Source organism: Tupaia chinensis, unplaced genomic scaffold (genome assembly GCF_000334495.1).
Source record: "Tupaia chinensis unplaced genomic scaffold, TupChi_1.0 Scaffold144844_1, whole genome shotgun sequence".
NCBI lineage: Eukaryota > Metazoa > Chordata > Mammalia > Scandentia > Tupaiidae > Tupaia > Tupaia belangeri.
In genome coordinates this window covers 19,126-29,021 of record NW_006204704.1, presented here as the reverse complement: position 1 = coordinate 29,021, position 9,896 = coordinate 19,126, and the positions used below count along the sequence as shown (strand labels likewise).

General features: G+C 38.4%; 1 pseudogene; it reads left to right on the top strand.

The window, feature by feature from the left end:
* Nucleotides 1-8,138: 8,138 nt before the first annotated feature.
* LOC102468184 (G/T mismatch-specific thymine DNA glycosylase pseudogene) lies at nucleotides 8,139-9,052 on the top strand (annotated as a pseudogene).
* Nucleotides 9,053-9,896: the final 844 nt, after the last annotated feature.

Genomic DNA, 9,896 nt, shown 5'->3' with positions numbered 1-9,896 from the left:
GTTTTTGAACTCTTATTTCCGTGTGTCTGTATTTAATTTTCCTGACATAGCACACCCTTGAGAACTTCTTGGAGATCTGGTCTGGTGCTGGTAAATTCTTTCAGGTTTTGTATATCTGAGAATGTTTTTGTCTTTTCTTCCCACCTGAAAGATAAGCTTGCTGGGTGCAGTATTCTCCATACTCTGCCTTGGGGCAATCCAATCTTAACCTCCCCATCACCTGCTGTCCCCTACATTGAATAAAATTGGGTCTTCTTGGATGAGTCTCTGTTTTACAGTACCTTTCACAATATCATTATGAATAGCTATAATATCCAGAGATTTTCAAAAACATCGGTTCTAACTCCCCAATAGTTATTTAGACTCTAGTGAAGAGAAGTGACATTGTTTCCTTCCAATACAAATGTAAACTATAGACTGTCATAGATTATTACTTTCCAGTTATCAAGTTCTCAAGTATAAAAAATAAAAAAAGACGTTTCCCTGCACCAGGAATGTCATGAACACATACTATGCATTTGATAAGTATTTGTTTCATGTATGAAGCAACTGTTGGGAAAAAGATGAGTCTCATAATGCATTTATTTATGAAAATATAATCTCTAGATTATTGTAAGCAGTTTTCCACAATGATCTATGGATAGTCTTTTTATTTGTAAATTTACTTTCTTTCTGTATTTTTTTTTCTTTCTTGCTATAAAGCCCATGCACTCACCAGAGAGAAACTGAACAAGAGAGATAGAGCAAATGTGAAGACCAGCCCAGGGCAGGTGGAGGGATGGGCACACTGCAATTCATTTTTGGCTTTGAATTTGGGGCACATACACACACACATTCACCTGGAATGATTTTCAAACCCCCGGTCTGGGGCTAAAACTGAAGTAGTCCATTTGTGATCCAGCACTCTAATATCCACACCACCTGCTGGCCTCTTGGCTCTTTGTAATAAGTTATATTCTCTATATTAAGAATTTCCTACTTACTCACCATGTTTTTCTCCATTGGTATTTATGGTGCAATGGATCAGAGAAAACACAAACTTCATTGGTATATTAAAAAGGAAAATAAAGGTGTAGTAAATTAACGGACTGAAAAAGTTGATGTCCAAGGATTATGAAATAATCCATAATTGAAATAAAAGAGAACATCGGAATTTCTTTCTTTCTTGCATGACTTCAGGCACAGTCACTTCTAACTGAGCAGACTGCTTATGTTACATAGAGTTCCAGCCATAGTAGAGATTCAAGACCAGCAGTCCTCCAGAGCTACAAGTGGGGTGATGTTTTCAGTGATGGTCTGGTTATACAGTGTGTGTTGGCCACTGGTTGACAGTGGAATACATGTATATCAGAGTGTATTTGTCTCGGATAGACTGTCTTTCCGAAGAAAGTCACTGATGTGGAGAACGGATAATTAAGGCTAGTGGTCACTGACTGAGTACATGTAAAACTGAGGCAGGGTGATGGCACAGTAGTAATCTCAATGCTCTATGAATCTAATCCTCAGGAGAAGGTACTGGGTTTGTGTCCAGAGACCTTCCTGAGTGCCAGGTGTTTGCTGGCCCATGGTCTGGGATTGGGTGAGGCTAGAATTCAGTTTCAGCATCAGAACCTTATTGGGGCTGCTCTTTGTCTTTCCTTATTAAAAAATGAATAAAAGAATAAACATTTAAAATGTGTTCTTGTGGCTATATGACCATGGCTGTGGGTCAGTCCATTTCTAACCTTGAGTTGACTTTGACAAGATGCCTTAGATGTTTAGATGTTGCCTTGGGCCACCTGCTGGCATAGTAATTATGGTGTCTTCATCCCACCGGGTCAACTACATTGTTCAAGTTTCAGATCTCACAGCAAGAGAGACACACTCAGCACATGTGTATGGGTGTTCAAGATCCTGAGAAGAAAAAGAGAATGGATAAGGGCTTACAGTGTAGCCATCCCCTCAGGAGTTCTCTCTCTCTTCCTCTATCCTCTCCCAAGCACCAGCTCCCAATAGCTAATTAAAAGGAAAAAAATTATGTGTTGCCTTCCCTAAAGCAGGTTTGAAGTGAAAAGCTCTTTTGTATTCTTAAATTCAAATCCTTTTTACAGTTTAAAGTTTAGATCAAAAATAAGTATGTCATGATTTCTGTCTAGATAATACCATCCCTTTTTTTTTTTTTTTTGAGAGATTTTCACTGTAGGGCGCGTGCGCTCACCAGATAGACAGAGAGAGACATAGAGACAGAAAGCGAGAAATCACCCCCCAGGGGGGATGGTCACGCCGCAATCCCCTCTCCTCCATTCTCCTCTCGGGATCTTGGGCACGCACGCACACGCGCCCGGCCTGAGTTTTAAGCCACCGGGTCCGGGACACGAACCGCGGTCGACTACGTGGGAATCCAGCGACATAGCCATTACGCTAACTGCTGGTTCCCACCATCTCTTTTCTTGATGCTTAGTCTTCACTAGAGTTTTTACATAACTATTATTTCATACATAATTCTTTGTTTTGTTTTACTTTGTTTTAGGTGCTTTTACATGCTTATATTCAACTCCCAATGTAATAATCTCCAGTGGGAAATTTCAGTCTTTTAAAATTTATCTAGTTGTTCCAATAGTGTTGTTCTTGGGACTTGTGGGTGGTGTAATGGTTATTACTATGTTGTACTTTCACATAGCCAACTGGGTTTCAAGTTCAAGAATGGCTACTTTAAATTTATGACAAATGATTGAGCATGTGTGTCCAAAATCCTGACATGAGAATGGAGGAGAAGAGATTTTGAAATGGCCAGGCCCTCTTAGGGGTTATTTCTACCTCTGTCTCTCTCTCTCTCTCTCTCTCTGGCTAGTGCATGCCCCCATAGTAAAAATGGCCCTTAAAGGAAATATAATGTTCTTATGTATGCTGTTTACTGCATAAAAACATAATGACCATTCTCTATTTATATTAGAATTAGGTATTGGGCCCAAAAGAAAGAAAACTTTTCTAGTCATTTTATTTTCAATCAAAATCATTACTAACCAGACTGTAGGTTTTGAATTATATAAAGTGACAGCTTTGTATTTTAAAAATAGGTTCCCACTAACCCTCAGTATTTCCATAATGTCTTCTTTCATGCTACATGACCCTCACAGTATGTTAAAAAATCTTTATTAAAATTAATTATCATTTTATATGTAAATAATACTGAAAATGATAGCACTAATCTGTATTGCATCCAGGTCTTTACAGCCCTTCTTGGTAGCAGGGTGAGCTCTTTATTCTTGAACAGCCTTTTCCTGTAGTGTGGCCTTCAACTCCAGTCCTAGCTTTCTTGTATTTTATACTTTGAAGTTCTTGTGGAAACACCTGCACTCCCTGTGTCTAAAATGGTGCTCACTCTTTGTTTGCTAGGTCAAAAGTTTTATTTCCCAATTTTCGACTTTTGAGCTTTTTTACATGTTACCTCTTTAACATAAAGCCTTTTTGTGCTTTGGCATAACTTATCATAGATCAGCTCATGTGTCAGTTTGTACCATTTTTCCTCATTTTGAAGCTGAGAGTATATACTTCCTTTGATGTAGTTGACACATGGGATTGTTTTTAAATTAGTAAATAAATTAAGATGAGAAAGAGTTTTTTTTTTTAAATAGTTATTTCTTTCTTAGATTTGTGGGTTGTTGTCATTGTTATAATTATTAGAAACCAAATGCTGTCTTAATGGATTTCTTTCCAAGTAGCAATTCTACACTGAGTGTGAGGTACACAAAGAAGAATAAAAATGAAAAATGAAGCTTGACAAGCTGTAGGGATATACAAGTGTTGGAGGCCAATTCACCTTCTGATGGTCGATGAGGCATGAATGTTACCAACAGTTCACATGAAAACAATCCAGAAGGAGTAAGGTATACATCTCTAAATCTTGATTTCCTTGTGAAGGAATATTAGCAAGGCTGACTTCTTCTAGAAACACACCAGAATAGTGTAGTCATCAGACAAAACAAAAGAACACTCAACTGTTGATTCTATTGAAATGTTGACAAAAATGAGAACAAGCGTCCTTGATATGAAGCAGTTTCAGTAGATTCAGGGGAAACCTGACTGTGAGTTAAGTATGGAAATCTCCTTTGAGAATTTGTAATGGTAAAGGCAAGAGAAAACTCGGTAATAAATGAAGAACATAGGATTCCAGGAAGTTTTTTTCTTCTTTTAAATCTTAAAACAGTTGCTTCTAGATTCTGTTTGTATGCTGTTGGAAATGATCCTATAGATCTGTTTATTATAGTTAAATTTGTTTTAAGTTTGAAGTATCAGAAGGCTTGAAACATTATCTTTTTACATTTTTACAGTAAAATATTAATAATTGTTCATTAAAGTTTCAGTCATGTTGGGACCAGCAGTTGGCATAATGTCTATGTCGCTAGACTCTCATGTAGTTGACCGTGGTTCGAGTACCAGACTCAGTGGTTTAAACTTACGCTGGGCACATGTGCATGTGTGCTTAACATCCCTAGCGGAGAATGGAGCAGAAGGGATTGCAATGTGACCATTCCTCCTGGAGGGTTATTTCAGGCTTTCTGTCTCTCTCTGTCTCTCTCTGCCTTTCTGGCAAGCACATACACCCTATAGCAAAAACTTCTCCATAAAAAAAAAAAAAGTTTCATTCACATAAAGATTAATATTAAGAGGACATTTATTCAAAGTTAGTTCAGAAATGGGATATCATAAGGTATTTCAACATATAAAAGATGGCATTAATTTAAACTATCATACATGATTTTTTTTAAGAAAGTAATTATAAACTTACTAAATACACACACACAAACCAGCCTGAATAGTATTTCTTTAGTTTAGGAGCCAGCAGGTAACCTGGTTGTTCAAAGGCACAGGCCTCCTATATGGCAACTTGGTTCAAGTTCCATCCATGGCAGCTGTCTCTCTCTTTCTCTCTCTCTCATCAAATAAGAATCAAATAAATATGATGATAGTAAATGAATGAACAGAAAACAAAACAAAACAAAACAAACAAACAGAAACCCCACAACATCTTTTAGTGTTTCCTCCCCTTAAGGGAGTGTGTGTGTGTGCTAGCTAGAGAGAGGGGAGTGTTAGAAAACATCTTTTGGGTGGATGACCTTGCCTGAATTTCACCTTCTACAGTCTCTTCTCAGGATTGTTTGCATGCACATTAACGTACCTGGCATGTTCTTTAAGGTGCTAGGCAGGAGTGGGACTTGAACTGCACACTCTTCTGTGTGGGAATCCAAATCTTAACCTCTCCACTACCTGATGGCCCATACATTGAGTAGAATTGAGTCCTCCTTGATGAGTCTATGTGCTACAGTACATTGTGATTCCCTGAGATACCCTAAAATATCAGTTCTATCAACCCAAAAGTTATTTAGACTCTGTGAAGAGAAGTGATATTGTTTACATTCAATACAAATGTAAACTGTAGAAAAGTTGTCATAGATGATTGCTTTGTAGTTCTTAAGTTTTCAAGTATAAAAACCCATTGACTTCTGCACCAGTAATTTCATGAAAACATACTATGCATTTAAACATGCTTTGGTAAATATTTATTGAATATATGAAACAACTCTTGAGCAAAAGAATGAGTCTCTTGATTTATTTCTTTATGAAAAATAATCTCTAGATTATTGTAAGCAGCTTTCCATCATGGCCTATGTATAGTCTTTTCATTTCTAAATTTTCTTTCTTTCTTTCTTTTTTTTCTTTTTTGTTGCTATAAAGCACATGCCCTCATGACAGAGAGTTTCTCTGGTGAGAGAGCTTCAGTTTGAACAAGAGATATACAGTTAGTTTGATGTCCAACCCAGGACAAGTGGATGGATGGCCATAGTACAATTGTTTCTCCTTTTGGGATTTTGGGCACACAGATACATGCATCTGGCATGATTTCAAACCACCAGGTCTGGGACTGAAACTGAAGTAGGGCATTTGGGATCCAGCACTCTCACCTCCACACCACTTTCTGACCTCTTGGCACTTTGTAATAGGTTATATTATGTATATTAAGAATTTGCTACTTACTCGCTATGTTTTTTTTTCCATCATTATTTATGGTAAAATGGATCAGTGAAAACACAAGTTCCATTGTTATTTTAATAAGAAAAACAAGGGTGTAGTAAATTAATGGACTGAAAAAGTTGATGTCAAAGATTGAACTTTTTAGTAATTGAAATAAAAGACGACATCAGAATTTATTGCTTTCTCTCATGGTAACCAGTGCTTGGCTGGCCAGGCACAGTCTCTTTGAACTGAGCAAGCTGTTGATCTAATAATAGGATTCTGGGAAGAGTAAGATTCAGGACCAGCAGACGTCCAGAGCCACAAGTGGGTTGACATCCTCTGTAGCGGCAAGGTTATTCAGTGAGAGTGATGTCAATTTGTTGACACTGGAAGGCATATTTATCAGAGTGGGTTTGTCATGGATAGACTTTCTTTATAAAGCAAGTGGCTCACATGGAGTGTTGATAAGTAAGCTTATTGGTCACTTACTGAGAACCTGTAAAATTGGCTGATTCCTATATGGTGGCACATCAGTACAATACAGTGTTTCCTGAGTCTAATCCATAGGAGAAGGTTCTGGGTTTGCATCCACAGACATTTCTGAGTGCCAGGCTTTTGAATTTTCATGTTCTTGGTCTTGATGAGGCTAGAATTCAGTTTCAGCATCAGGACCTTATTGGGGGTGCTGTCTCTCTGTCTTCTTTCTCTCTAAAAAATAAATAAATGAATAAAATTGTAAAAGGCTTTCTTGTCGCTGTATGACCATGACTGTGGGGCAGTCCTTTCCTAACCTTCAGATGAATTTGATCAGATGCCTTATGTTTAGCTGTTGCTTTTTGTGCCAACCTGTGAAATAGTAGTTAGGGTGGCTTCATCCCACAGGGTTGACTACATCGTTCAAGTCCCAGACCTCACTGATAGAGGAACACATTGGGCACATGTGCATGGGTACCCAGGATCTAGTAGTGAAAGGAGAAGATGTTGTAGTGTAGCCATTCCCTCAGGGGCTTTCTCTCTTTCAACACTTTCATTCAATAGCAAATTAAAAAAATAAAAATATAAAGTTGCCTTCCCTCAACTATGTTTGAAGTGAAAGTTGATTCACATTCATAAACTGAAGATTTTTTTATAGTTTAAACTTTAGGTTGAAAAGAAGTGTTCAGTGATTTCTGTCTGGATAATTTCTTGGTGTATATGCTTAGTTTTAACTTGAAGAGTTACTTATATAACTTTGTTTCATAGATCATTTTCCTTTTGGTTTTGGTAATTTTATGTGCTCATAGTCAACCCATAATATAATTATCTTTGGTGGGAAGTTTCAGTCCTTTGTAAATTTACAAAGGCATATTAAATTGGTGTGGGTTTCGAAGGTCAGGTTTTTGGAAGGGAACCAATCTGGTAATTGTTTGCTCTCTGAGAAACCTCGGCAGACTCACTGGTGTGCAGCTTCCCAGAATGCCCAAAATCCTGTGATGAGAATGGAAGATTAGGGATTGTGCAATGGCCCACCCCCATGGTGAGTTATTTATCACTTTCTATCTCTCTGTCTCTCTGGCTAGCACATTTGGTCTATAGAAAAAACTCTCTTAAAGGTAATGTGATGTTCTGGGTGGTAACAGAGGCTCAGTGAAGGAGCTGAGGCCAACTGCCATCCAGGTACTGCCAGTGATCAGGTGCGGGTCTCAGGTACTGTCAAGTCACCATGCCTGCACTGCCCCACTCCAGAGACCAGTGGCCCGTCACCTGGTCGGAGGAGTGACCCGAATGTGTGGCCACAGGTAATGGAAACTGAGAACACCAGCGGCTATTCCCTGCAGCAAGCTCCAGTTTTTATACATGTCCATTTCAATAAATGATGTCCAAAGCTCCTAACATGGCAGTTATGAATGAACAGCTAGGGACAGCAGAAGGGCCATCTGAAGCTCCTGCTTGAAAACCTGCACAAGAGACTCCAAAAGGAAAGAAAATAAAACCAGAAGCAAAAGAACCAAAAAAACCCCAAAAAACAAAAAACAAACAAAAAAACAGTGGAATCCAAAAAACCCACTGAGTTGACAAAATATGGTAAATCGGCAAAATCAACAGAAAAGCAAGAAAAAAACTACAGATGAGTTTTAAATGAAAAGGAAAGAAGACCGTTTAATGGTGTTTCAGAAGCTGAACTTTTGACCAGATTCTCCCTGACATTTTGATCTTCAACTTGGACATTGTGATTATTGGGATAAACTCAGGACTTATGGCTCCTTACAAAGGGTGTCATTACCCTGGACCTGGGAATCGTTTTTGGAAATGTTTCTTTATGTCAGGGTTGAGTGAGGCCCGACTGAATCACATGGATAATCACACTTTACCAGGAAAGTTCAGTAGAGGATTTACCTACATGGTAGAAAGGACACCAGGAAGCAAAGATCTTTCCAGAAAAGAATTTTGTAAAAGATTTTGTGTATTCTACTACAGAAATTATAGAAATATCAGCCACGAATAGTGGTGTGTAATGAAAAATGTATTTATAAAATCTTTAGTAAAGAAGTTTTTAGTGTAAAAGTGAAGACCTTGGAATTTGGGCTTCAAGCCCATAAGATCCCAGACACAGAAACTCTCTGCTCTATGATGCCATCATCCAGTGCATGAGGTGTTCAGTGTCCTCAAGCCCAGGACTGAGTTTATTACTACACTAAACTGAAGGACTTAAGAGGTCAGGTGAAAGGCAGTGAAGGAAACACAGACCTCCAAGACATGCAGTACACATTCGACCTGTAGCTTGCCCAAGAAGATGCAAAGATGGCTGTTAGGGAAGAAAAATATGACCCAGGTTACAAAGCAGTGTAGGGTGGTGCTTATAGTGAAAAATCTGTGCAAGAGTGAACCTTGTGGCTTCACTTCAAATGGGCTAACAGCTGACAGTGCAGAGTGAAGAGGAAAACCAATTTTCAGTGACATTCATAATGGGCAGTGGGTAACCCAGTCATTTACTGACCAGACTCCTTCCTTTCATAATCACTGTGGAACACAAGAAGAAGAAGAAGAAGAAGAAGAAGAAGAAGGAAACCATGCTTAAGAATGGGATTTCTCAGCTTTGCTGAAATGCTGCAGTTTTAATACTGTTGTCAGGAGGCAGAACCTGGGTGTGCAACTGAAGTATTATGAGTATTTTACTCTAGTGGTATAATTACAGTCAAGAACATGTGTGTGGTAGAATCAACTCTATGAACCTAAGAAGGAAAAGTAGGATTTTTTTGCTTATGAGTTTTTATATTTGAATTAAACATCATTCCAGAATTTTATATACTACATTGAATTCATGAAGAAATTGATTTTCTCTGGAGAGTGACTTTTGATCTGTAATTTTAAAATACCAGTCTGAATAGTCAATTCTTAACTGTGCGTAAACCTGGAGATGCTATCTTTTATCCCTCTATGCCTAAGAATGGCATGCTAATGATAGGACTTGCCACTGGTAAAGGAGCGAAGGTGCTGACTTTCATGTGTGAAGTTAAGCCTCAGTGGAGCCTCATTTGTTAGTTTTAGTGGTGTTTACTGGGCTCTCTGAGCCATATTCACTCTGGACCTCTTTGTTTTCCCAGTGCCGTTTGTGACAGTTGCTTGTAGTAGAAACATAGAATATGGTCTTGTGAACCAAACTGCCAAGGCCAACCTGGCGCTGAACCCTAATAGGGCACTGAACCCTGTCCTTGGCTTCCTCATCCCTGTGTATTAATCCTCTAGTAGGCAGAAAGTATTCTGCTTGGATGGTAAGTTCTAGAGAATGCAGTAGACCTTTTGTATTTTGTTACTTATCTATGTTTCACTTGAGAGAGATAAATGTGAAAGGGGAGGAACTGAATTTTCCCTGGTAGTATTTACCCCCATTCTAATTTATTCCTTCCTTGGCTTTAAGCATA